We start from the raw sequence: 25,368 nt of genomic DNA on the forward strand, positions 1-25,368 counted from the left end.
AAAGGATTGATTTGAATTATGCAAATGCAGATATATTTACCTCTGCAGATATATGCACAGTACATTTTCTTAATTGACAAGCATTTGATAAACAGTGTTACTGTGTAGAATCACAAGAGTTGATCATCTGCTTGGGATATAATTTTCTTGCTTGAGATTTCTTTTTTCTTATATGGAAAGCAAGCAAACAAGCTAGATATTCACAAGTGGAAAAGAAGAAAAAATAGTAAATTTGTTACCTTTGTAATGTATATTAAACAAGTTTACATTGAGAATCTATTGTCTTATATTGTGTTATGTAATTGTAAAGCTGATTTTGGGATGTCCTTGAAAAAACTTTCCCTTTAAAATCAGCTTTGCGGTTGCTACTCATGCTTGCTGCTGAATAAATAAGAAAAATATTGGGTCTGTTTAAATTTGAGTAGGTTGAATTGTACTGCTTAAAACCCAAGTGACCAAAGTTTGTTGTCTATATAGGAATGTTGATACAGTTTATTTGGTTTGCAAGTATAATATTTCAATCAGTCTTATTAAAATAAGACTTTTCTATTTTGAAAAGAGAATTTGGGAGATAACAGAGAAAGATGCTGTAAGACCCAAAACATTGATTTAAGCACTGACTGAAGATGTTGCTGGTTTAACATACAGAGTACTGTTAAAATAAGTGTGTATACACACACACACACACACTTATTTTGACACTACTCTGTGTATTAGAAAGCTATTCTTAGTATCCAATTACATATTGCACGGATGAGCAAAATTTTCAGCTCCCTATGTGGACTAGCTGCCTACCAGGAATCCCCACTTCTGCTGAGTTGACACAGTATTATTTTGACATCCAGTGCTCAGATATTTTTACTAGAAAATCTGCCAACAATGGGGAATAAATAATTGAATCACCACCAGTGTGGGAAAATTGCACTGATTAATTACCAATATGTCTCATCTGGTGCATAGTGGCAAGGAAAAGTTAGGACTCCTTTACTAATAAAGTAGTCATTGCCACAATGGGTGGAGAGGACAAATCAGTGAATTTTGTTGCCAAATACTGTATATACAGCATTGGTTTTAAGTGGATTTTAATATTTACGAATAAATAAATTACAGTTATTTGTATACAGCTGTTATATTCTATTTTTGTGCTTTTGTTTAGTTGTTGCTTATATTGCACAAACATGGTTAATTATTAGCTTGAACTAAATTTACCCAATAATTACATTTATTTCCTAAATGGAAAAAAAAGATTTATTTGAATGTCAAGAATGTAATGGTAATTTATTTAAATGTCAAGTTTTGACTAATATTTTTAGAACTATTTATTCAATATGTATAGTTGCCCATATCATGTATGTGACTCTGAGCAACTCAGAGTTAAAAATAACAAAAACCAAAACACATACAAATAAATAGCCAAAATGCATATGTACTAAACTTTGGGGATTTTACCATAGTTACAGCACATTCCTAGGGGTGGCTTAGAAGAAAATCCTGTAACTGCATAAGGCTGCAGACCTATAGCCCATAATTCCCAGTTTGGAATTATGTCTAGCGCTTTGGGTGTTACTCTTATAAAAGAATATGTGGAGGCAAAAATCTTAGGTTATGATCTGAGGCACACACACTTTAGAATATGTCTCAGTATAGTGTGAAGTGCACCTGATTAAACATGTATAGACCTTGCTGTTCATTGTATTAATTGGGATTGGATTAAACTTTCTATCCTGATTTTGCTCCCTGTGTTCTTGAAACTGAACTGTCCTCTTGGGAAGAAGCATTTATTTACCTGTCAGAACCATGTAGTATCTAGTCCTTAAAATCAGGAATAGTAACAGCAGCAGATAGAAGAAACAAACCATGATCCTTTTGATCATAGCTCCAATCCATGATTAAGTCCCATTAATACTACTAGCATTCAGTGCTGTATTTCTTGGAATTGGGTAAGACTTAATCATAACTAACTAGTTGCAGCTAAAAAGGTAGACAATCAATTTGAATCCCAGTTAATTGGTAGAAACATCTGTATAGTTTTTTGGCTACAATATGGAAGTAGTTTGACAGGGCCTTCTGCTGTGTCTCGTTCTTTTTTTCCAACTTCCATTCACTCCTGGTATTTCCTAGCAATCTCCCATCAGACCCTGCTTAGTTTTTTGAGATCTATAAATATTGGCTAGATGCTACCAGCTAATCAGGCCTAATTTTGTATAATTGGCTGCAATTCATTGGCAAGAGAAGTGGAAGTGATAGCATGCAGTTTGAAAGTTTAGATCAAGCTATGGAATCTGACAGCAAATCAGTTCTGAGACCTATGTCTACTTTATTACAGAATCAGTAACTACTGAAAACAACTATATCACTTGTCTAATGCAAAGTGCCATTTGAATCTGTTTTTGAATTTCCAAACTACCAGTTCAATTAAATACTAGTTTATTAATAACAGCCTATCCTAAATTAGCTGCATCCACACATGATGCAGTGCTTAATAATATATCCCTGTCTTTGGAAATAGACCAGATAAATTAGAATTGCATAGTTTGGGCTTGTTTTCACACATTGCATTAAGCCATAATTTATTAAACAAGCAACAATTGGTTGCAGTCATGCACTGTGATAAGTCAATGGCTAGAGCCCCAGAACAGCTAAACCTTGATGTAATTTGCTTAGTTTGGGCTTAGTTTGGGCTTAGCAGGTACTGTACAGTAAATTCAGCCTTGATGTCACACAGAGTTTCTTTAAAAAGTTGAACAGTACATTTAACTAGCATTAAATCCCCTGTTGTGGGGGGAGATGGGCGGTGATAGAAATTTGAAAAACAAACAAACAAAGTAGCTACAGAATGTAATTTTAGGCAGTGGCTGGCCAGTCCATCACTTCGAAGGGCCACTCCTTGGTTTATGTTTTGTACCTAAATACAAAATGCACCTTTAGGATGCAGGAGAGAGAGAATCAGCGGCTTTTCCTTTTTAAAATATGTTGGAATAGCAGTCAAGTTCCTCCCAAGCTGCTGTTTCTACATTTCAACACATTTGTGCATTCCTCCAATCTGACATGCCAGGTACGATACACAAAGCTGCCCTTAAATAGCATGCAGGAGTGAATGAGGTATGATGCAAAAGCGTCCCCAGTACGACAACCAACAGCATATCTCAACTCTGTTAAAAGAAAACAGGCCTGCACCATATTAAAGGGGAATAGATCAATTTGGAATTTTTTTTTTGAAATCCTAACATGATTGGAGACCAGGAGACAATATTTTTATTATTTATTTATTTATTACTCAAATTTAGCCACCGCCCATCTCCCCCAGAAGAGGGACTTATTTATCAAAGTATCAGTGTTTCAACCAAACATTAGCTAGAAATTTAGGTATAATCTCTTAGTTTACATGGAGGAAGAGAGACAGCAGCTACCTTCAAATCTACCTTTTAAGTTATATATTGTGGAAGCTTGGTGCAGTGCTCATTTATTTTCCAATTATTTTATTTTCAATCATCGGTGATGTTTTCCTTTCAAACTATGTACAACTTGTATTGTTCATAAATGAACTCCCATATAGTCTTCCTAAAAAGAGATGCTTGATATTCTGCTGCCTTCTTTGGAAAAGATGGACAGCTTGGAGGCATTTGATGCCATCCTGGTGATGCATTGCAGGAAATGGAAGCAAGGTGCAGGGAGGAGAAGATCATGCATGGACCAGAGACAATATTATCATTTGTCTTAGGAAAGGTGATGGATGAGGGAATGAATTTTATGCGATACGAGCAGCTTCAGGATGGTGAGACAGTGACAAATGACATACCTTAGTTATTAAATGCCACCTGCTTATTCAGCCGAGTTGCTCGAACTGCAAGTATTGCAATTAAAGCAGGAGGAGTGTAATAAGTAAATTATTATCTATTATCTATCCTGAATTAAATTTCTTTGTAGAACAGTTAATGTGAAACCAGTTTGTTGCTTTAATAAAAATTTAAGACTTGAGAACCTCTATTAAAAATGTTCTCTTCGACAGCTTCATTTCCTCTCCCCAAATTTTCATATACTCATTTGTTCTACTTCGTAATATTCACAGGCAGCCTTATAAGGAAGGAATGTAGAAAATGAATGTTTAGTGCATGAAAAGATGGCTGGAATAATTGCTAATTGGTCTAAAACCAGTTTTATCATTCTTGTAGCACAATCCAATTTATGTTTACTCAAAAATTCAGTAGGATTTGTTCTCACGTTAAGACTCTAAACAAAGTATAAGCCCTACTGAAAGTCTATGTAAATGTTCAGAGTATTGATTGGAAAGTTATCAACCTGGCCTTAATTTTGGTAGATTGCTGACTCAAATCAGCAATCAGTGGGTAGATTTAGGTAGATTTAGGAAAAACCTAAACTAAAAAGCAAGATTCTAAAAATATATATAATTGATAAATAATGAATATATGATATTGTCACAGTGCTTCTGAAGTGTTCTTCAGCATGCACTTTAAAAGACACTGCTGGAAAACAGTATTGGAGATAAATTGACTGGCATCTCTTTTCTTCACAGAATTCAAACTAGTATCAATCTGTCTGACTGAACCCAGTTAATTTATGTTTGGTAAGCTGATGTAGACTGTAAAAGTTTAGGTTTTTCGTTATGCTTGTTTACCTCAATTGTGATCCATAACAGTTTACCAAGTCTTTCCTTACTAATAATAACAAAAAAAAAAAAAATTTCCTTGACAGGCAGAATTTATCCAGATGTTTCCATTTAGAAAGCAACAAAGGCACCCTTGCTACTCTTGAAATCTGAGAATCATTTTAGTGTCAACAATATAATTAATATAAGTAAGGTCTTGTATTGACCTTAGGATTGATTAGTATACTACTAGGCTTCTCTGGTGCATGTCTGAATGCATTCACACTTGCCTTTTTAAAGTGCTCTGTGTGATGGGGAAGAATAATTTACTTTATCAAAGAGTTACCAGCCTATCATTATCTCACAGTCAAGTTTCTTGAAAGAAATGGTGTATAAAAGGAAAACACTGTGACCTGCAGCTTAGAGATTTCAGATTGAGCAAGATGTGGTTTTCAACATACATTCCATGCCACAATTCCACTATACCAAACAGCTGGAACTCAGGGCAGTGTGTGGTGAAGCAATGGAGGAGGACACTATTGAAATGGGTGTTCAGGAAAAGTTGCCTTCTCAAGCTTCTGTTTTGCCCTGTAACGGTTTCACCTACTGCTTTTTCCAATTTGGAGATGAGTGTCAGCATCAGAAGCATGCGTGGACACACGCACACGCAAATCAGCAAGCAGCTTTCTGACAAACCAGCTAAGTGCACGTGAAGCTCTTTCTCCATCCTTGGCACTAATGGAGTTTCAAGTCTTAAGTATTACTTGGGACTTGGAAGACCAAAGAGGACTTGGCTAAGGGTATGTAGTCTTCATGCCTGTTGTAATCCAGGCAGTTCTGTGTGTGAAGGTAGCAGAGCAGGAGTGGGGTGGGGAAAATGAGACTGAAGAACTTTTTCTGTCCAAACTCTGATTAAAGTTGGGATTGCAGGGAGAAAGATTTTCTAGGTTAGCAAATTGGCAGTGATAATATCTGTTTCCAGGACCATCTAGAGAAATAGAAAAACTGCAAAACTGAGTTCTAGTCCTGCCTTAGGCTTGAAAGCTGGCTGGGCGACTTTGGGCCAGTCACAGACTCTCAGACCAACTCACCTTACAGGGTTGTTGTGGGGAAAATAGGGGGAGGAAGGAGTGTTTAGGTATGTTCCCTGCCTTGAGTTATTTATAAAAATAATAAAAGTAGGATAAAACATCTAAAAAAAAGGTTAGGTAGAATTGTGTTAAGTTTAATTTGTTTTTCACTGTGATTGAGCCTAATATTTTGTCTTTGGTGTTTACTGTCTCTACAAGCTGAGTTCTTGTTTGTGCAAACTGGCACCTCTTTATATCCGAATCCTCCTAAAAAGAAGCAGAATGGGCTCTGTTGACATTTGCTCAGTCTTTTTCTGTATGTTTTCAAGTTCCTGTTTTAAGTTGCTAAGTTGCTGATTGTGATTTGAGCAGACCTATACATTGATCTCCACTACCAATGAAGGTTTCTTGTAAAATACTAATTAAAATTAATAAGACGTTTTAACACTCTTTTTTAAAATTAAGATTTGATTCTGTGTATCTCTTGTGTGTCTACCGCCACACAAAGGAGGAGGAGAAAACTAGGAAATGCCTTAAAATGCTTCCTGCGGTGGCGTTACGTACTTTATTTCATTTTTGTCTTTTTTTCCCCCCCTTCCCTGTAAAGCACACAGGCTGTGGGTATTGTATCAGTCATAGCACCCCAGGATTGGTGAGAAGATGCCAGGGAAATGCATCCCCTGGAAGACAGGTGGTGCTGGGTGTGTAGACCCAGAGGCGGTGTGGAGAGGGCTTTGAAACCCCCAGCCATTAGCCCGTGTGCTCAGGCCTGCTGTTACAGTGCCCTCTCCAGCTTTCTTTCGTGGTGGCTATTCTCCAAAAAGAAGTGCTTCTTTGTCCCCAGGATTATCATTTTTAGTTTCAGGAAAGGGAAACCATCATGAATGACTTCCTTCCTCAGCCATGCATTTATCACATTCGTATCCCACTCTTCCTCTAAGGAGCTCAGAGCATGGTTTTCAGGGCTTCCCCTGGTGAATCCTTGCCATAAATCTGTGAAATGGAAAAGATGGAGACCAAATAGTTTAAGAGATCCTCTTTTTCTCTTTCTTCTTAAGAAGCAGAAACTCAACCTCTTCCTAGGGTACATTTTCCCAGGCCCGTTTAGAAGAAGAAGCAATGATCAAAAAGGAATTTGTGTGGTTGCTCTTCCTCACAGCCTCAGTCCAAATTTTGTTTCTCTCTTTCCCCATACTCTGCTCTTAGGAAGCAAGCAGGGTTGGGGGATCCAGTCATCAATCTCCTCTCTTCATTGTTCTCCAGTGGCTCTAAGCTCATGTTACACTATTCACAGGAACAGATTGCTTCTGGCTTTCTCAGCTAGCCTTTTGTTAACCTCCTCATTTTTCAAGTTGTGATTGGCTTGCTGCTATCACTAGGACTATGATGAATATGGTACCCAGTCCAGATTTTAATGTACAGTTCCCTTCTCTAGGATATTCTGCCTCCCTTTGACACTATGTAAACTTTATTCAGAGATTGCCATGTGCATCTTTCTTCCTGATTGTTCACCTTCTGTTTCCTTTAACACAGTGTTTTTCAAACTCAGCAACTTTAAGATGTGTGGACTTCAACTCCCAGAATTCCCCAGCCAGCCATGCTGGGGAATTCTGGGAGTTGAAGTCCACACATCTTAAAGTTGCCGAGTTTGAAAAACACTGCTTTAACAGTTATTTCTTGTTCCAGCTTCTTTGCATCTTCATATTCAGTTTTGGTGATGCCTGCATGTGTTAATAGGACTTCAACTTGGGGAAAAAAATGGGGTGGCGTAGTTTCTTCTTTGTGGTCAATGGGAAGAAGAAAAACACAGGAGATAATAATCTTAGCCAGGTTTCCGAAGCTGAGACTATGGCCATATAAAACGTTTGCAGCATAGAATTCCAGGGTCTGATTTAAATAATCACGAGTATGCTCTCGAGCCACAGAAATTGTTTTATATATTCTTACCAGACTGGTAGTCGTGTTAATCTGCTGCAGGAAAAGCCGCAACAAATGGTTGAGTGGACCTCTTGGGGCACATGTCTCTGTTTATGAAAAAAATGGGCATTCTGAAACATAACGTGTATCTGTTCTTTTGGTGTGAGGGCGTAATTAGTGACTCTGGAACTGATTGTACACTGTGTTTGATATACTGTCCACCACATATGGCATTCCTGCACATCACACAGTATGGAACAGATGATTTCTCTGTACACTAAAAGGATCACTGCGGAGACTGAAACTGCTTTTTTCAAGACCCAGTTTGAAATGGCCAAGCAAACTAGAACTACAAGATCAAGCTTCAGGAGAGGGAGGGAAGGAGAGGGAGAGGGAGAGGGGGAGAGGGACTGAGAGAGAGAGAGGATGAAGCAATCTGCAGGCAATGTCCATTGAGCAAAGAGCATGATTTGTTCTTAAGACTACGGCTGTTTGTAAACACAGGCAATGCTTTTGTGTTTGTGCTGCCCTCTAGTGGTTATACGCAGCAATTAGCCGAATGAAAAGGCTGGCCATAATACTGTTAAGTTATTTCCCAATATTTCATAGATAAAACTAGAGAAAAACTTTCAGCTGAATGACTGCCAATGAGGATGACATCATTTGCAAATTTATCCTTCTGAAATACCATCTCAGTCTACAGTTTTATTTAAAATGCAGTAACTTGTTTTGCACTGATTTTTTTTTTTTAAAAACTACTTTTTAAAAAAACAACATTAATGCAGGCACAATTGGGTCAAGATGCAAAATGACTCAGAAACCCATGAGAAGGGATTGAAAGTTAAAAACTTAAACTCTAGCATGGTCTACCCCAACCCAAGCCTTTTTGATGTGTTGGATTATGCTTCCCATACTTCTCAGCTAGTACGGCCAACCATGGTCTGAAAATGAATTATATGGTGTGTGTGTGTGTATCAGAAAATCAAAACTCTGTGGAAAAGTAGAAATATCTAGAGACTATGTGATGGCTCTGATAGCAGAAGCTGCAAGGATGACATGGAATTCTTAGGGATATTCTAACTTGTCAGACCAACAGGGATACAGGAACAGGATGAGATGGGTAAGTGCAGAGATGCATTATGTTTCAGTAGGAAATGAGCCCTTTTTCTGTCCAATGTCAGACATGTATCATTGTGCATCTCATCTTTCTGCTCTTTACCCCTGCTATGAGCAGAGGGCAGTGATCAACTTGGTTCTGTTCTCAGTGCAGCAAGATAGGAGCAAAGTCTCCATCATTCCTCTCTGTTTCATGCCTGAAAAAAAAGTCTTAATTCGCCATACTTCAAAGTAAAACTATATTTTACTTCCAGGTGGCATTATGTTATGAGAAATATTGATAATTCTTTGGATAGTTTTAAATATCTAGACTTGGACAGCTTCAGGAAAAGTTCTATTGTCCCTCTTGTTATTTTTTACTCTGTTCTTTCCAGCCTCCCTACTGGGAGAATGGGACTGGAAATAACTATTACATCAAATAAATGGATGGGTTATTAGATCAGAATCTGAAGAATTGATAGAGTAAAGAGCCCAAATTGAACAGGTCCAATAGAACAAAGAAATGAGTTTCCTACATTGATTTTTGTAATAGGCTATTATGTTGTCATTTAAAAAGTGTGATAGCACTTCATTTACAGAGTAGTATTTTTTTTTTTTTTTTAATCTGTTCCATCATGTCAGATTCTTGGAGACTGCCTGGACAAGTCCCTGCAGTTTTCTTGGCAAGATTTTTGGAAGTGGTTTGCCCTTGCCTCCTTCCTAGGACTGAGGGAGAGAGACTGTGTCATGAGCACTGATGGTGAGCAGGAGGGGGCCCCTATCCAGGGGGGAAAACACATGCATAGTAGCGAGGAATTAAGCAGCCATTCAAAGAGACACAGATCAGACCCGCCTTGACTTTTGGGGTTTATCTGTCTGGGTTTTCCCACGCTTCTTCAGTTTGTTAGGATTTTCTGTCTAATGTAGCAGTAATAAAACACTAGAGTTCTATTCCTCATCTCAGCGTGGTTCCTGCCTGTTAGGACAGACTGGCTCAAGGTCAGCCAGCTGGCTTTGTGCCTAAGGTGGGACTAGAACTCACAGACTCCTGGTTTCTAGCCTGATGCCTTAACCAGTACACCAGACTGGCTCTCACAGAGTAAATAATTGCCATCAAATATTCAGTATCACTTTGTCAGCTGCACAAAGTTAAAAAAGAGACAAATTGGGCTAAAGGTATGGTAAGAAGTACCTGTTTTTTGCTCTACCAAGACAGCAATAGCAAGTTACGGAACAGGCTGGAGTTTACTTGTCATAAGATTGGCAAATAGAATTTATATGCATCAGCTGATCATGGATTTCTATAACATCAGATTTTCTATATACCCTTACATGATGGGGACTTGAGAAGAAAAAAAAAAGTTAACATTGTGAAACAAAATTGGGTTACAACATTAGTTATTTCCTTTTCACCAATTCAGAGATGACATAGCATGCATATGTACAGTGCAGACAAACCAATAAATCTAGTTCGCTGTCAGGAGTTCACCTATACAGTTACTCTGTGGACTATGATTATACAACGCAGAGGACCCAAAGGGCTTGTCGATATCACAGAGAACTCACTAAAATGACTTTTATTTTTTTATTTTATTGATGCCTGAGGGGGTCCAAAATCAGCTTAGTCTAGTATATCAAAGAATTCTCCAGTTCTCTGGTATATCAAGTAATTTTTTAAAGGAAACAAATTTCTCCCACCCCCAGATTCAAGTGAAACATTCTTGTGTTTATTTCCTTACGAAATGGCCAAGAATTAGACAATGTCCTCTGAATTATAAAATTCTCTATAAACTTTGTATTAGCTCTGTGACCAAGCCGCCAGGTTACCTTGAAGTCTTTTTTTCAGCAATATGGTTGTTTTCTCAGCATTCAGTCTTCTCCAAAGGCCCTGCCCCAAGCCTGTATCTCAGTATTTTTAACTTAAATCAATGTGAACCATCTGCCTTACTCAACGTTTTTTTTCAGCAGATTCCCAAGAAGTATTTTTTTGACACCTCAACAATTTAATGTCCCTCTTAACAAACCTAAAGTATATAAATATATAAAACCAAAGTCTCAAGCTACTTCGTGGCACTCACCTTTAATTGTTGATGTGCCTGAGACACATGACAATAAAATTGGACAGCTTTGTGTCAGAGCAATCCAAGTCAGATCTTCTTTGAACTTCTAAAATGTCAGAAAGTGCTTAGTGCTGCCCTAATTCTTCCTTAAGGAAACAGACTAGACTTCAGTCAGTAATTACAAATGTAGAGAACATGGCTTTACTTCCATAATGACCTATTCAAATCGAAACTCTAAACTTCATGCACCTTTTATTATTATTTTTTTAAATGTGAGTTAAAAAGTGAGGGAGGGTATTTGAATAAATTCAAAGCTCCAAATTTGAATAGGCTGCCCTTTATAATAGGCTAAAGAAGGAGAAAATCTCTGCCTAATGGACTAATTCTGTCTATAAATTTCTCTGCTAGTAGGAAGATATCAACAACATAATTCTTCCTAGAGTTCCTGCTAGAAACAGCCTTGAAATGTTGGTTGCAAGTGGGTCACAATTCTGCTGCATTTTTTTTTTCTTCACTTTAACTAGACATTGGTGGCTTGCAAAAACTTTCAGATTATTTCTGAATATGAATATGGCGACCCTGAATTTTTTCACTTCAAGTTAGCTGAATCCTACCTTTCATTGTGCCATCATTTCTTCAACAATCAGCAACCTTGGAGTATAAGCACACAGGGAAGCTATAGACCAGTGTTTCTCAACTTCTGCAACTTTAAGATGTATGGGCTACAACTCCCAGAATTCCCTAGGCAGCCATGGGGAATTCTGGGAGTTGTACTCCACACATCTTAAAATTGCTGAGGTTGAGAAACACTGCTATAGACTGACGAAAAGATATGAAACAGAAAACATAAACATCAACATTAGCCGTCCTCTCCAATAGTTAGGTAAAAGCATTTTTTTTAAAAAAAAAAGAACTGGCAAGAGAAGTTTCTGACAATGTATTGTTCTACCCAACCTCATTGTCTGTCTTTCTAGGAAGCACCATGCCACTTAACAAATAGATTTATTTGTTTATTTATTATGATAATAATCATGGCTCCCCACCCCTAAAGAAGCAATATAAATTGTGAAAGAACAACCTTTATAACCCTTTTGTCTAAATACTGTAGACTCACGAGACTGTACCTGCACCACCTCATCCCAGAAAAGCATGGTAGGCTTTATTTCAGAAGGGAAATCTTTAATATCTGGGAGGCATTTTATCCATATTTTTGAGGGGGGAGATAATTTGTATGTATATAGGATAGGATACAGAAATATCCCAAAATAAGAGATCCTTAGCATTTCAGAAGCATAGGCATAAAAAACTAGACAATAATAATTCATGAAAAACAATGGACTTTTTTTTTTTTGATATACCTCAAATTACAGGAAATATTAGTAGGATTAAGATGAGTGATGATTGTAGAGCACAAAGTAATAAAGCAGTATTCTTACCAACTCAAGAAGCGATGCAAAGTTCCCCTGCATTTTATTCACCCAACAGCCCTTTCAGGAATGTTAGATTAAAAGGCAATAATTGGCTGATAGATATGATTGTCTGATTAATTGTAGATTTGAACATCGTCTCTTCTAAAACTATTCAATTGTTCTTTCTCTGATGAACCCACAGTCCCCCAAATATTTGTGGACTATTATTCCTATAATCTCTATGCCATTTTTCATACTGGCTGGGGTTTATGGGAAAAAGAGTCCAAAAACATCTTAAATGAGGATAGACCAACTCTCCCTATCCTGATCTTTTGAACATCAAGCTCCATGAATTCCAACAGGTGTGACCAGTGTCAAGGGACATAGAGATGCATTCCAATCCGTTTGCTATTCTGCTCTAACCATTATGCTTCAAAGGCTGATACCTACCCACAGTACATATTACAATGCTGCCTTGAGGGCATCTCATGACTTTGATCATGAACAAAACCCAACCTGGCTGTAGTTTTAAAAAATTTTAAATAATGTATTCTTTTGCAAAACGAAACAAAACAACACAACACTAAAATGCATTCTCTTAATTGTGATCTTTAACAGTACTGAAGAGTTGTTGATCCAATCATATAATCATGGGAAATAAACAGTATGAAATATATTCCTGCCAACCACAATTGAAAAGAGGAACTCAGCAAGTTTTATAACATGGAAGTGGTGAATGGTTGCATGCCAATCTGATCCAAAGCAAAACCACCAGGGTCACCACATCCTAATATGAACAGCCGTTATCACCAGAGAGACAGATGGTGTGGTCAAGGGAGATAGTATAATACTGATATCAACTCAGGGGACAAATGAGCATTGCAGATTTTTTTAAAAAAAACATTGCTGTGTTTTTTGTGTCACTCCAGTAGAGAACTCAAACATGTATCAGACAATGGTTATAATGTAATGCAGTGAAAGTTGTCGACAACTCTTAAGTTGTCGTTTCAAATGTGCTGATTAACTGGAAAACTATACCATCAAATATCTTGATTTAGAAGTTGATTTAGAGAATTTAAGATGGCAGAAAAATAATATAGGATAATGGATTGAAATGACTGTGTGTGTCAAAGCCTATGGTCATTTGTTTAAAGTTAATTCTGTGGTGCAATCAATGAATAAAGATCCCTTATATTATCCATAGAAATGAAGACATTTCTGAGTGCTCAGCTATATCTTCCTTGAGCAAGGGAGCAATAGCAAATTGGGTCTGAAATGTAATATGTATGCTAACCAGAAGATGGCAGTAGAAATTACCTTTAAAATAGAGAAATCTGTCTTCCTTTCTTGTCTTATATTTAAGTCACATGCAGAATATGAATCAATGTCTGCTCTGAATGTGAAAATATGACCCTATGACTTGGAATAGCTACAGTAGCATAAATCTTGGAAGACAGCTGACAAGGATCACTGGATCATTCAGCTAACAAGTAAAAAGGCAAAGATTTCTGTGAATCAAGCTTGGCTTCTGGTGGTCTCCTATCCAAGTAGCTCACCTTTTTTAGATCAGCCAAGGTCAAGTAGGTGCTGAAGGTTTTCAGCTCTGGTGTTCTAGCCCATGGATTACTTCTGTAGGTATCCTTGGTCTCCATTTTGTTGTTACCTCGCAACATCTCAGTGACAAAGGAAAAAAAACCCTCCTTTTTGTCAGAAGAATTCTAGGAAAGAGGTTGGGCATCAGTCAACTGAAGGCAGATCCTTGCTTTACTTTGGCCATCCCATAGAAGTTAGCAAAAATCAGAGGTTTAATCAGATCTTCGGCACTGCATCAGAAACAGTTGGAGGGTTCCATTCAACTTGTGATGGGTAGGAAGGAGTCAGAGGTTATAAAGTTTTGATAAAGATGCACTCCAGAGCATGAATTCTCAAGTTTCCTAGTGTGGGAATGGGGTGTGGATCAGGAGAGGTGGCAGCTGAAATATGAGAGTAAGTAATGGTGTTGAAAGCAACATGTCCTGTAGGGACTGAGCCTAGTGCTATGCAGAAATTTTCAGTCTCTCTAAGGCTCCTTAAGGGACGCGGTGGCGCTGCGGGTTAAACTGCTGAGCTGTCGATCGGAAGGTCGGCGGTTCGAAACCGCGCGGCGGGGTGAGCTCCCGTTGCTAGTCCCAGCTCCTGCCAACCTAGCAGTTCGAAAACATGCAAATGTGAGTAGATCAATAGGTACCGCTTCGGCGGGAAGGTAACGGCGTTCCGAGTCGTCATGCTGGCCACATGACCCGGAAGTGTCTATGACAACGCCGGCTCCAAGGCTTAGAAACGGAGATGAGCACCGCCCCCTAGAGTCGGACACGACTGGACTTTACGTCGAGGGAAACCTTTACCTTTACCTTTAAGGCTCCTTAGGGTGCCAGCGCCATTTTCTCTTCTATGCTATATACTGGTGACATAGACATAGACTTTCTTACTGGGGACATACAGACATAGACATAGACATATGTCAGCCAAGCTGACATAGAAGTTGTGAGAATTATTCACACGGGTGGTAAAGCTTCACCTAAGGGTTTGGTTAGAAGGTAATTTCATTGAATTATCCCTTCAGATTGAATTTCTGAACTAATCTAAGCAGGAAATCTAATCAAGGGCCTTTGAATCTTTTCAGAAAGGAGGATTGAAAGGTGATTTGGACCTTCAGGTGACTTTTTGGTACTTTCTAGAGCTTTGAAAACTTTGGTTGATTCAGTTAAATAACTTTAAAGCCAATCTTGGAATAAAACGTCATCTTAAATTCAGATTGGATTTTGGGTGATTCATTCACCCCTGCCTTTAACCCAACAGCGAATCTTTGGAAGAATTTATGATATGTGACCGGTTGCTCATCTTTGGGGGGCGGTTTCTAATCTCCATTCTCTTTTTGCACACTCCTCTCATTGCCACCCTGGTGGCCAACTGTGTTTTTATGACAGGCAGTTTTTCAGGTGGACGCCGGCTCTTGGCTTTGAAACGGAGATGAGCACCGCTCCCTAGAGTCGGACACGACTGGACTTAATGTCAAGGGAAACCTTTACCTTTACCTAAGGTCAGATGCAGCAGCTCTCTATTTCTAGCAACAGCAACCTCAAGATGTTTTGCCTTTTTTAATTTGGACAAATCTATGAACATGCCTTAAGACTCTGCAAGATGAAGTGGCTGTTGCAGCCAGGTATGGTGACACCGAAGTGAGTCATTTGGAACTTCTTGAAAATACAGCCTTCACCCTGGAACTGTTAAGGACGACTTAAGTCTGATTCATTCATGAAATGAAGGTAACACTGAGGGACATGGCAGGAAAAAAAAAAGTGAGCTGGTCACGTTTGTGTTATGATTACATGTAAGTGGAGAAAGGCCTTGATAGATAACAAGGATCCCTGGCTTTGCTGGGATAATGGAGTTCTAGCTTGTCTTATCCCAAAGAATACGAAATCTATGATAAACAAAAAGCTAGTAGGGAAATACTGTTTTTTATCACTTCACACCAATTAGATGTTTACACTTACCTTTTTACTGGTTGAAAAAAAAAAGATGCAGCTTTATCGTTTATACTCAGTATGCATGACCCTTTACTTTTGTATTTATAAGTTCTAATATATGTAAAAAGTGTGAGAGAGAAATTGGAGTTTGGTAAACCACCATTTTTTGTTTCCTGCTGGGGAGTATAAAATGTGTGGGTAAGTGAACAAATGAGCATGACATGCACAGGTGTCTACAGCAGAAATGGACTGTATGGCAGATATCTTTCCACTAGATGGTGATGTACAGAGGAGAACATCAATGCTGGAGGAGCCAAATCACTTTGCTTATGATATCCTGTACAGTATATGCCTAATGAGGAAAGTACCATTCAGCAGTGAGTGGAAACAATTCAATACAGGCAGTATAGGGATTGGAAATGGGGGTAGTGAACTTCATGCTAATATAGTTTGCTGCTGATTCAAGGATGGGTAAATAGCAGTTAAGCACCTAGCAGTGGAGAAAGACCCACAGTGTTGACCCCATTCTGACCTGCAAAACCCTGCCTCATCTTGGAACCTGCAAAGTTCATCCAAAATACGGAGACACAGAACATGTGCTGAGAGTCGATGTATAGCCCAGTGTCCATATGTAGAATCTTGCATGAGCAATTGTTAAATTGATTGGTCCTAGAACATAGCAGATGCAATTCCAGCCTTCATACATCTCATACACATGGTTTGTACTCATATTTTCTTAGCATGAATATTTCTAGAGGGTGATCCTTTCTATTGACAGAGTGGGAAAAATCCTACTAGGCTTTCCAAAAACTTAAGCAACTTTATGGTCCTATTATACCATTAGTTATTCATCTTTGTGTATCTAATGTCTTGATTTGTTTTCATTTTCTCTGCTAATTAAAGCAATTCATTGCACAAAAAAGCAAAGTCAAGGGAGGAAACCTGAAGGAAGGCAGAAAACAGAACTCTGAATTTTGTTTCAAAACAATTAGTGCTCTGCTGGAACTGCTGTTTTCTGTGCACACCACTGAGATAAGTGCTTTCAATAATGTATTTTTTGCTAAAATTAGAGGGCAGCAATTGCTAGAAATCAAGGCAGTAGCTTCTGTTGGCAATAAAGGAAATTTAAACACATTCACAGATTACAAAAAAACACTCCCCTTAAAGTCAGTTTATCTGTTGATGGTTGTACTTAAAAACACACAGCATAAGAGCAAATGCTATGTATTTATCCTAAACCGGAATCTCTAGATTTCTTTTAAAGAAACATTTAATGAATTTTTATTTGTTTTTTGTTGGTTGGTTGGTTTGCTACATTATTTTTTATTTTTTTTTAATATGCACAGAGATGGAGAGAATGGCTGGAAGGGCATCAGAAAGACAAAACAACTTGTCTCTGGCTAAACATGCAACCCCCACTCCAAAGTCCAGCTGTGCTGCCTCACCGTAGTGTGTTTGTGAGTGTGTTCCTGGGAGGGATGAGTGAAGAATCCCGGGAGTGTGCGTGCCCAGAGTACATATTCCAGTAGGATCACCCAAGGCCATCTCAGCTGCCCAGCTAAAGCCAGCAGGCACCTACAGGATATTGGACAGCAGCGATATAGGAAGCAGATGATCACTTTAGTGACAACAGCAAAGGCATCAATTCATACTGCGTGGGAGAAGGCAGTGGTAAACCACTCCTGTATTTTTACCAACAAAACCACAGGGATAGAAAGCATAACTCCGTTACAGTGGCAATGAGTGTACCATTGAGAGACTTGAAAGAACAGGTTAGGGATAAATTGTCATGGAGAAAATCTACCTGTGTGGTCACTAGGAGTCAAAAACTATTCAATGGCACATAATCAAAAATGTGCAAACAAGCTGAGGTGACTGTCAGCTGGAGTGCTAGACCGTCAATCCATGTTTCCATGAGGAGTCATAGCTTTTTGCCGCATAGACTGTAGAGATACCTCCCTTTATCCCAGAAAGACAAAAAATGAGTCCTTTTAAAAGACAGAGAACACTGGAGAAGGAAATAGAAGAAGAAATTGAGTTGAGGCAGAAAAAAGATGCAACCTCTGATTAAAGTTTGGACTTGCAGGGAATGTCTGGGCAATAGAGACGGAAATTCTAATTCTGAAAAAAAAAAGCTAACACATTTAGACAGGAATCTGCACAAAGATGATGATTCTAATTGTGAAATGCTATGTTTTAAAATTTTATTTCAGTACTTGTGTGCACCTTTTATGCATATTCTCAGTATATGCATGAGGAAATAAATTCACTTTAGTATTTTTACTGATCTAGAGTCAATATCTTTCTATAGATGCTGGCAAAACACTAATGTGTAGCAGACCAGCGACATCTTGTGGTCTGTCGGGAACATTGCATCTTCTTTTGAATGTTTTTCTTGTTTAATCAAGCTATGGAAGCATAATCCGAAAAGGAGAGAAATAATGGAGGTGCAATTAAAAGGATGGGAGCTGGAGACAGTGGAAGAGGAGCATGTCCCTTATCTACAGTGAGAGAGATAAAGCACAGAGGGCCTGCAGTGAATCTAACACTTCCAGCAACTACTGTGGAAAGGTAGAAGTGTCCAAAATACAGAAAAGTTAAGGATCTTGATATATTCCTGGAGAAACTGTATTTAGTGATTTTTATAATGTGGCAGTGTGGAATGATGTATAGAAATAATGTGGTTTCAGTTTAATATAGAGTAAGGGATTGACTGTGGAAAATTTTTGTATATCCTTGCTGTTAAAAGTCAGAAGTCACACTTCTTTGTAACTTTGAAAAAACATTCTCTTGTGTTTTCACTTATTTTTAGTTTTCTTTTCTTTGTAGTTTTTTTGTTTTTCTGTAGCTTTTATCTTTGACTGAAACTTCAAAAAATTCTTATTAAAAAAAAGAATCTTGATAATTCCTGGACAGTGTTGTTAAGAAGGGAAGTTCAATGTATGCTGTTTTTGAGACCACATTTAGTTGTATTGTATTCCTCTTCCTTGGCATATGAATCGTCCAAGGGGAGTATGGCCAGCTGTGATGGAAGCTGTCCCTGAAGGGGTGGGTGATGCGATGGAGCTCGGGGAGGAGGGAGTGGAGAGTGCATTCCAAGCTGATAAATGTTCCCATAGCTTGCTTAGTTTAGAGAGTGGGGAGGGGCCAAGGAAGAAAGTTAGGCTGGCACTGCCCTAGATCTCCCATGAGTATTTTCCCCTTAAGCTCAACTGGGAACCTTTAGTCTGGCAAGATTTCTGTGTATGGTAGAAACAATAAAGTGAACTAGAGTTGCATTTCCAACTCAGTGTGGCTTCTTTGCCAACAGTCCCTTGACACCAGCCGTGTACTAAGCCCCAGCTAGGACTTACACCTAGTAAGTGTCAGAAGTTAGTGTCAGAAGGGACTTTAGGACTTTACAGCAGAAGGCACCTGATTCCTATTAGGCCTTCCCCCCCAAAGTGAAAACAGCATACATATACTGTACTTACCTGATATGAATATGCAAGAGCCAATACATTTCTTTAGGAGTCAGTGAGTTGGTCTTGGACCAATTGCCCAAACAACTCTATAATCAGGTCTCCCTAATGGGAACACAAGCCTGTAGAGGCAGTGGGAAGGATGGTCCAGAAGTTGGTAGATTCTAGACCTCTCACGCATTGGGGTTGGGAGAAGATGCAAAGTGAGGCACCCTCCGGAAGATAGGTGGTGGCAGGAGGAACTGCTGAACTTCTACCCAAAGCAGGAGGTGGGGATTATTACTGATCTTTTGCTGGTCAATGACTGAAATACAATGACTGACTACTGATGTATTCCTAAAGAAAATGAAATAAAGTAGTGCAAGAGGTTCTGGGAATTATTACTCAGGAAAGTGGTGCACTCAAATGCTTTTCTGAATTGTCTTACTGTACCAATCCTAAAAGTTGTGTGGTCATAGTAGCCTAGATCAGAGGGGCACATTCGCCACTGAGCAGAATAGGAAACTCCCTATTCCCAAAGTAATGGGCAGGGCCAGCACCAAGGCTATATATGATTTCATTTATCTTACATTTAATTAAAATTAAGTAGTTCCAGCCATGATCGTATCCCATGAAAAGCAACAATTTGTTACAACTTTTGATGATCTCAAAGGGCTGCTATCCTGGCTTTTGGAAACTGCATGGAACCTTAAGACATCATAATACACTCTTCTAGCATTGTCCCCCCCCCTTCTTCTTCTATGACTGCAAAGGGTAGGGTGAGTTTTTAGATATGGCGGAAATTCTGGGAAAGGGGTAAACCTCCCATTTATGCATACCCTGGCTCTGATCTGTATTTGGGACTTAATTTTTCTTGAAAAGTAAAATCTCCTTTACATTGAGCTCAACTCCTGATGACTTTATGAATGTATCCATGGAGTTTCTTGGCAATAATATGGATTTGCCACTGCCTTTTTCTTCTATAGTTTTTCAACATCTCAGTCTTGCCTATAGCCACTATCCAAGCACTACCAGGTCTGATCCTGCTTTGCTTCCCAGTTTGGACAAGACCAGCCTGCTGCTGCCACCATCTGTTTGCAGAGTTAAAATCGAAGAGTATCAGCTGCATACTTCATTCTGTATGGAGTTTGGACCTCAGAGAGTCATAAGCAGTTTTTAAACTAGAGACTTTAGGCAAACCCCCCCCCCCCATATTATGAAAGAACAGACACAGTGATTATAGGACCATGATGGCTCTCACTCCATTATCCACATGTTTGACACACTGGGAAAGGTTCTACGTATTACATAGATCATTATGCACCTAGAGCTGTTTCCAGATGTTCAGACAGTGATAGTGGGATACCTAGATGTAAGATCCCCACTAATTCTTTCAATGCCTTGGAGGAAATTTAGTCTCCTTCTAGATTAACTCAATCCTTGGTGATGGTGGTGTAGTGGTTAAAGTGCTGGACTAGAAACCATGAGGTGTGAGTTCCAATTTTCCTTTAGTCATGAAAGTTTGCTAGGGGACTTTGGGCCAGTAGCCCTCTCCCAGCCCAACTTACCTCACAAGGTTTTTCTTTTGGGGAAAATAGATGGGAGCATTATGTACACCACCTTGAGTTGTACAAAATAAAGCTGGGATATAACTTTAATAATAATGATAATTATGTAGTTTCCTTGGCATGATACTAAAGTGATTTGACATTGCCTTCTTCTGGGATTTCCCCCCCCCCCCCAACTTTGCCGTCCGGTCAACACCTTCATGAACCTTCCTAATAGGAAAATGACTTTGGGGAAAAGTAGGACTAGGTGGGGAAAGGATTCATCTTCAAGGTTTTCCTTAGTGGTCTCATTGGCAACTTCCATCCTAAGAGAGACCACAGCATTCAGTTTGTCTCTTAGAACAGATTACTCACCATGCATTGAAGCTGGACTACTAAAAATCTTCCTTCCTTAAGGAACAGACATAGTAGTCTGGGAATGCTTTAGGGCCATTCTTTGTGTATACAAGTGATATTGATGGTACACAATGGATTTCATCAGTTTTGCCAATCTAATGACCATCCCATTTAGTTGCTCCAGAATGTCTGCAGCTGCCACTGCAAACAGTTTGGCATCTTCAGCTAGTTCAGATTCTGGTTTAAAGGCTCCAGCCTGGGAATCTAATTTTTATACTTCTTAGCTTTGGTAATTGTATAGATACACTGCTCCTGGCATGCAGTTTGAATTTGACTTGAATTACTTTTAGCTTTTGTTTTGATTTTCTATTACACTTTTCCTGCAGTCATTTATATACTGTTTTGATTATGAAGAGAAAAGCTGTTTATACATTCATACTATATCTGTACATATCACAGCCAATAACTCCAGTATTCTTTATCCTAGATAGTGCAAGCTAGAATTGAAATGTCAATATCATTTTTAAAACAAATCCACTCTCTGCTTTATTGATGCAACACATTACCCCGATACATGTTTTACTGATGCAAACAATTCTTCCTAAAATGTCATTGTTCCTTCCTTGAGAGACTTATATATGGTTTGACTTTGGAAATATGCATCCTTATATTCCTTCCACAATTTTAGAGATTATAAATTATTACATTGCTGTATCAGTTTATTCAGCTATATGGGGTAGTCAAGGTATATGACGTAAAATTGTAGGAAAGCTGAAATTCAGAACAAATGTATTTATTTTCAGTTCAGAAACCTCCTCTGTAGCAAGGAAGGAATTGATCAGATTAAATATACTGTAGTAAAATCACTTTGATATATACTATGGTCAGAAAACAAGAGCTACAACCTCGGAAGAACTATTGCTGAACTATTGTTGAATGAGCATAAACCTAAATAGATCCAAAAAAGCATGTTCTGTCCATTTATTCACAACAAAACAAAGATGCCCAGCTGTTGAATGTCCATTGGTGGACTAGAAAGGGACCAATAGCCTTAGCAGTGGTCACTATTTCTTAACACAGCCTCAGTGTGACATTTGAAAGAAGATCCTGATGGCACTCCATGGACTTGAAGTTTTTGGCAGACAAATTGTATGGCTTAGGAAACCAAAATGGAGCAGGAGACTGACTTAACAATTTCTGCCCCTTCATAGCTAACTCTGCCTTCGAACAACCAAAATGAAACCTCTATACATGGACATCACCAGATAGAATATAGATATCAAATTGACTATATTATTGCTAAAAGGAGGTAGAGGAGCCGAATTATAGCATCACAGACATGGCCAGGTGCTGACTGTGGAGCAGATCATGAACTGCGCATGTGCAAGCCCCACGTTAAGCTAAAGAAGAAGAAATCCAGTCCGTTTCCATGATGTGATCCTGAACATATGCCCACCATTGTCAAGGAGAACATCAGGAATTATTCTGAAGTCCTGAACCAGAGAAATTATGAAGTGAACTTAAAGAAGTCATTAAGGATGAATGAAAAACAGACTGCCAGAAGTGAAGGAAGAGAAGAAAGAAAACTGGATGTCAGAACAAACCATGAAAATTGCCAAGAAGAGAGGAGAGGCCAAAGCCAAGAAAGACAACAATCTCAGAAAGGAATTTAACAGTTTCAGAGAACCGTTTGAAGATACCAAAAGCAGTATTACAACAACATCTGTAGACATTGAAGGTGGAAACAAACATGGAAAAACAAGGGAAATCTTTCAAAAGATCTCAGAACTCAGAAGGAGGTTCCAGCATTGAATTGGTATGCTAAAGGATGCTAAGGGACAGAGAGTAACTGAATCAGATTAGACATTATAATCTTTTTTTAAAATAAGAATTTCATTAAGTTTCAAGCAAAGATAAAAGCTACAGATAAACAAAAAACTACAAAGAAAAAAAAGGAAAAACTAAAAAAAATGTAGAAACACAAGAGAATTTTTTTTCAAAATTACAAAAAGAGGTGACTTCCAACTTTTAACAGCAAGGATAGGCAACAATTTTCCATAATCAATCCCTTACTCTACATTAAACCAAAATCACATTATTTCTATAAATCATTCCATTGGCACATTATAAAACTCACTAAATACAGTTGCTTCCTCGCCTTATATTAAAAAAAACAAAAAACCTCCTAATCAACTGCCCCCCAAAGATAACATTTAATTAAACATTTGCTTCCTACTACTATTCTATACATTCCTGTCTACTATATTAAAGACCAAACTAAAAAACATATAAATTGTCTGCCATTGTACTTGACAGTACAACAATTTTAATAATCTTAATCATATTAAACCCCAAACCATCCAAATAGACATTTATTATTTTTATTATACCTTAATAATCTTAATCCAAACTGTTAAAGGTAAATGAAATCAGCCAAACCCTAAAAGCAATCCAGATAGATATTCTTAAACCCTTATCCCACTTCAAAATAAACCAGAGCATTTACATATCCCCACAATGTGCACAGAGCCTTTTTTCTTAAAAAAACCGAACAGCCCAACTGCCCCCCTCAAAAACTCCGACTTCTCTTCAGGAGACCTTCCATACATAATAACACCTTCTTTTCCATGGTGTTCCATCAGAAGATCAATTTCACTTGTGGCTTGCAATTCAGTCTCTCCCTTTAATTTCTTCGACTTGACTATCTGATCTTCATCCAGCATTTCAACAGAAGTCCCAATCTCACTCTTAGAAGAGACATTTCTGTTGCTGTTAGATTCCTCAGTTACATCCATGACATCCCCAACCAGATGACACATTTTAGACCTCATATTTTCCACAATGTCCTGAATGCCTTGCATAAAAACTTAGTAGGAATCAGAAAGAATCTGTTTAAGATCTCGGTGGAAGTCAGAGAAAGGCTGTTTAAAATCCTCCATGTCTCACGCAGTAGGTTATGGCGCCTGCTAGGAGCTTAACCAGCCAAAGTCGAAGATATGAAAGAATTCTGAAATGTGTTTACATAAGCGAAAGTGAGATATGCAGACAGTTCCCCAGGGAAAGAAGAAGCAGAAAACTGAAAGTTCAAAACAGCCAATTCAATGTGTAGGAATATGCTAATATCTTCAAATTTAGTACAAAAATAATAACAGGGAGACAATTATTTACTCTCAATCCTCCCTAATATTTGGATGGAAATCAAAGTCCAAAACTTAAAAAGATTTTTTTAAAAAAAATTGATCCCCAAAATAACACTAAGCACCAAGAGAACCCGCTTCTCCTTGCTGTAGAAAGCCTCTCTTAGGATATGCATCCTTAAAAGAAATATAAATTGGGTGATTTAGAAATAGGGTGGCCAGTCTTAGTGTCCCTTTAAGGCTACAGCATGGCTTGGAAATGGTGACATCCCAGCCTCCCAGCTGGCTCTTACCAGTCAAGCGTGAATGCTGTTTGCGATCTTCTGGTTGCAAGCAGCCTTCCAAAGGACAGATGGGGTGATTTCAGGTGTTTTCCTTTTTCTGGAAAGACACTCCTGGGCTTCAGGAAAAACCTGCCTGAGCCGGAAAAAACTGCTGCATTGTCAGTTCTGCCTGCTGAGCCTGCGGGCACAGCTGTTCAGTCTGTCATGTCCCCAACGGAAGTCCCAGATTAGACATTCTAAGCTAATGCAAATTAGAGCCCTACATGGAAAAAGAGATGCCATATGTTCCAGCTGGCTTTAGAAAAGGTCAAGGAACACAAGGCATTATTGCTGATGCCTGCTGGACAATTGAAAAAGCCAAAGAATACCAAATAGAAGACAGTATGTGCTTCATCAATTATAGAAAAGCCTTTGATTGTGTCAACCATGTCAAGCTGTGGAAAGTGCTCAGAAAAATGGGAATCTCAGAACATCTCATTGTCCTCATGAGAAACTTATATACAGGTCAGGAAGCCACAGTCTGGACAGAACATGGTGAAACAGACTGGCTCCAAGTTGGCAAAGGAGTGTGACAAGGCTTCATACTCTCCCCTTATTTATTCAATCTATGTGTGGAATTAAAAGGAAGCTGGACTGGAAGAGGATGAGTGTGGTTTTAATATTGGAGGAAGAAATGTCATTAACTTGCACTATGCTGATGACACTACCCTAATAGCTGAAAATGCAAAGGATGTGGAAGCCCTAGTACTAAATGTCAAAGAGCACAGTGAAAAAATGGGACTAAAATTAAATATAAAGAAGCCCAAACTAATGACAACAGGTAGAACAACCAGCCTTAGAATTGGCAATGAAGATATCGAAGTGGTGGCTAGCTTCTGCCTTTTAGGATCAACCATCAACAGTAAAGGAACCAGCAGTAAAGAAATACACCGCAGAC

The sequence above is a fragment of the Candoia aspera genome, chromosome 5, assembly GCF_035149785.1.
Source record: "Candoia aspera isolate rCanAsp1 chromosome 5, rCanAsp1.hap2, whole genome shotgun sequence".
Lineage (NCBI taxonomy): Eukaryota > Metazoa > Chordata > Lepidosauria > Squamata > Boidae > Candoia > Candoia aspera.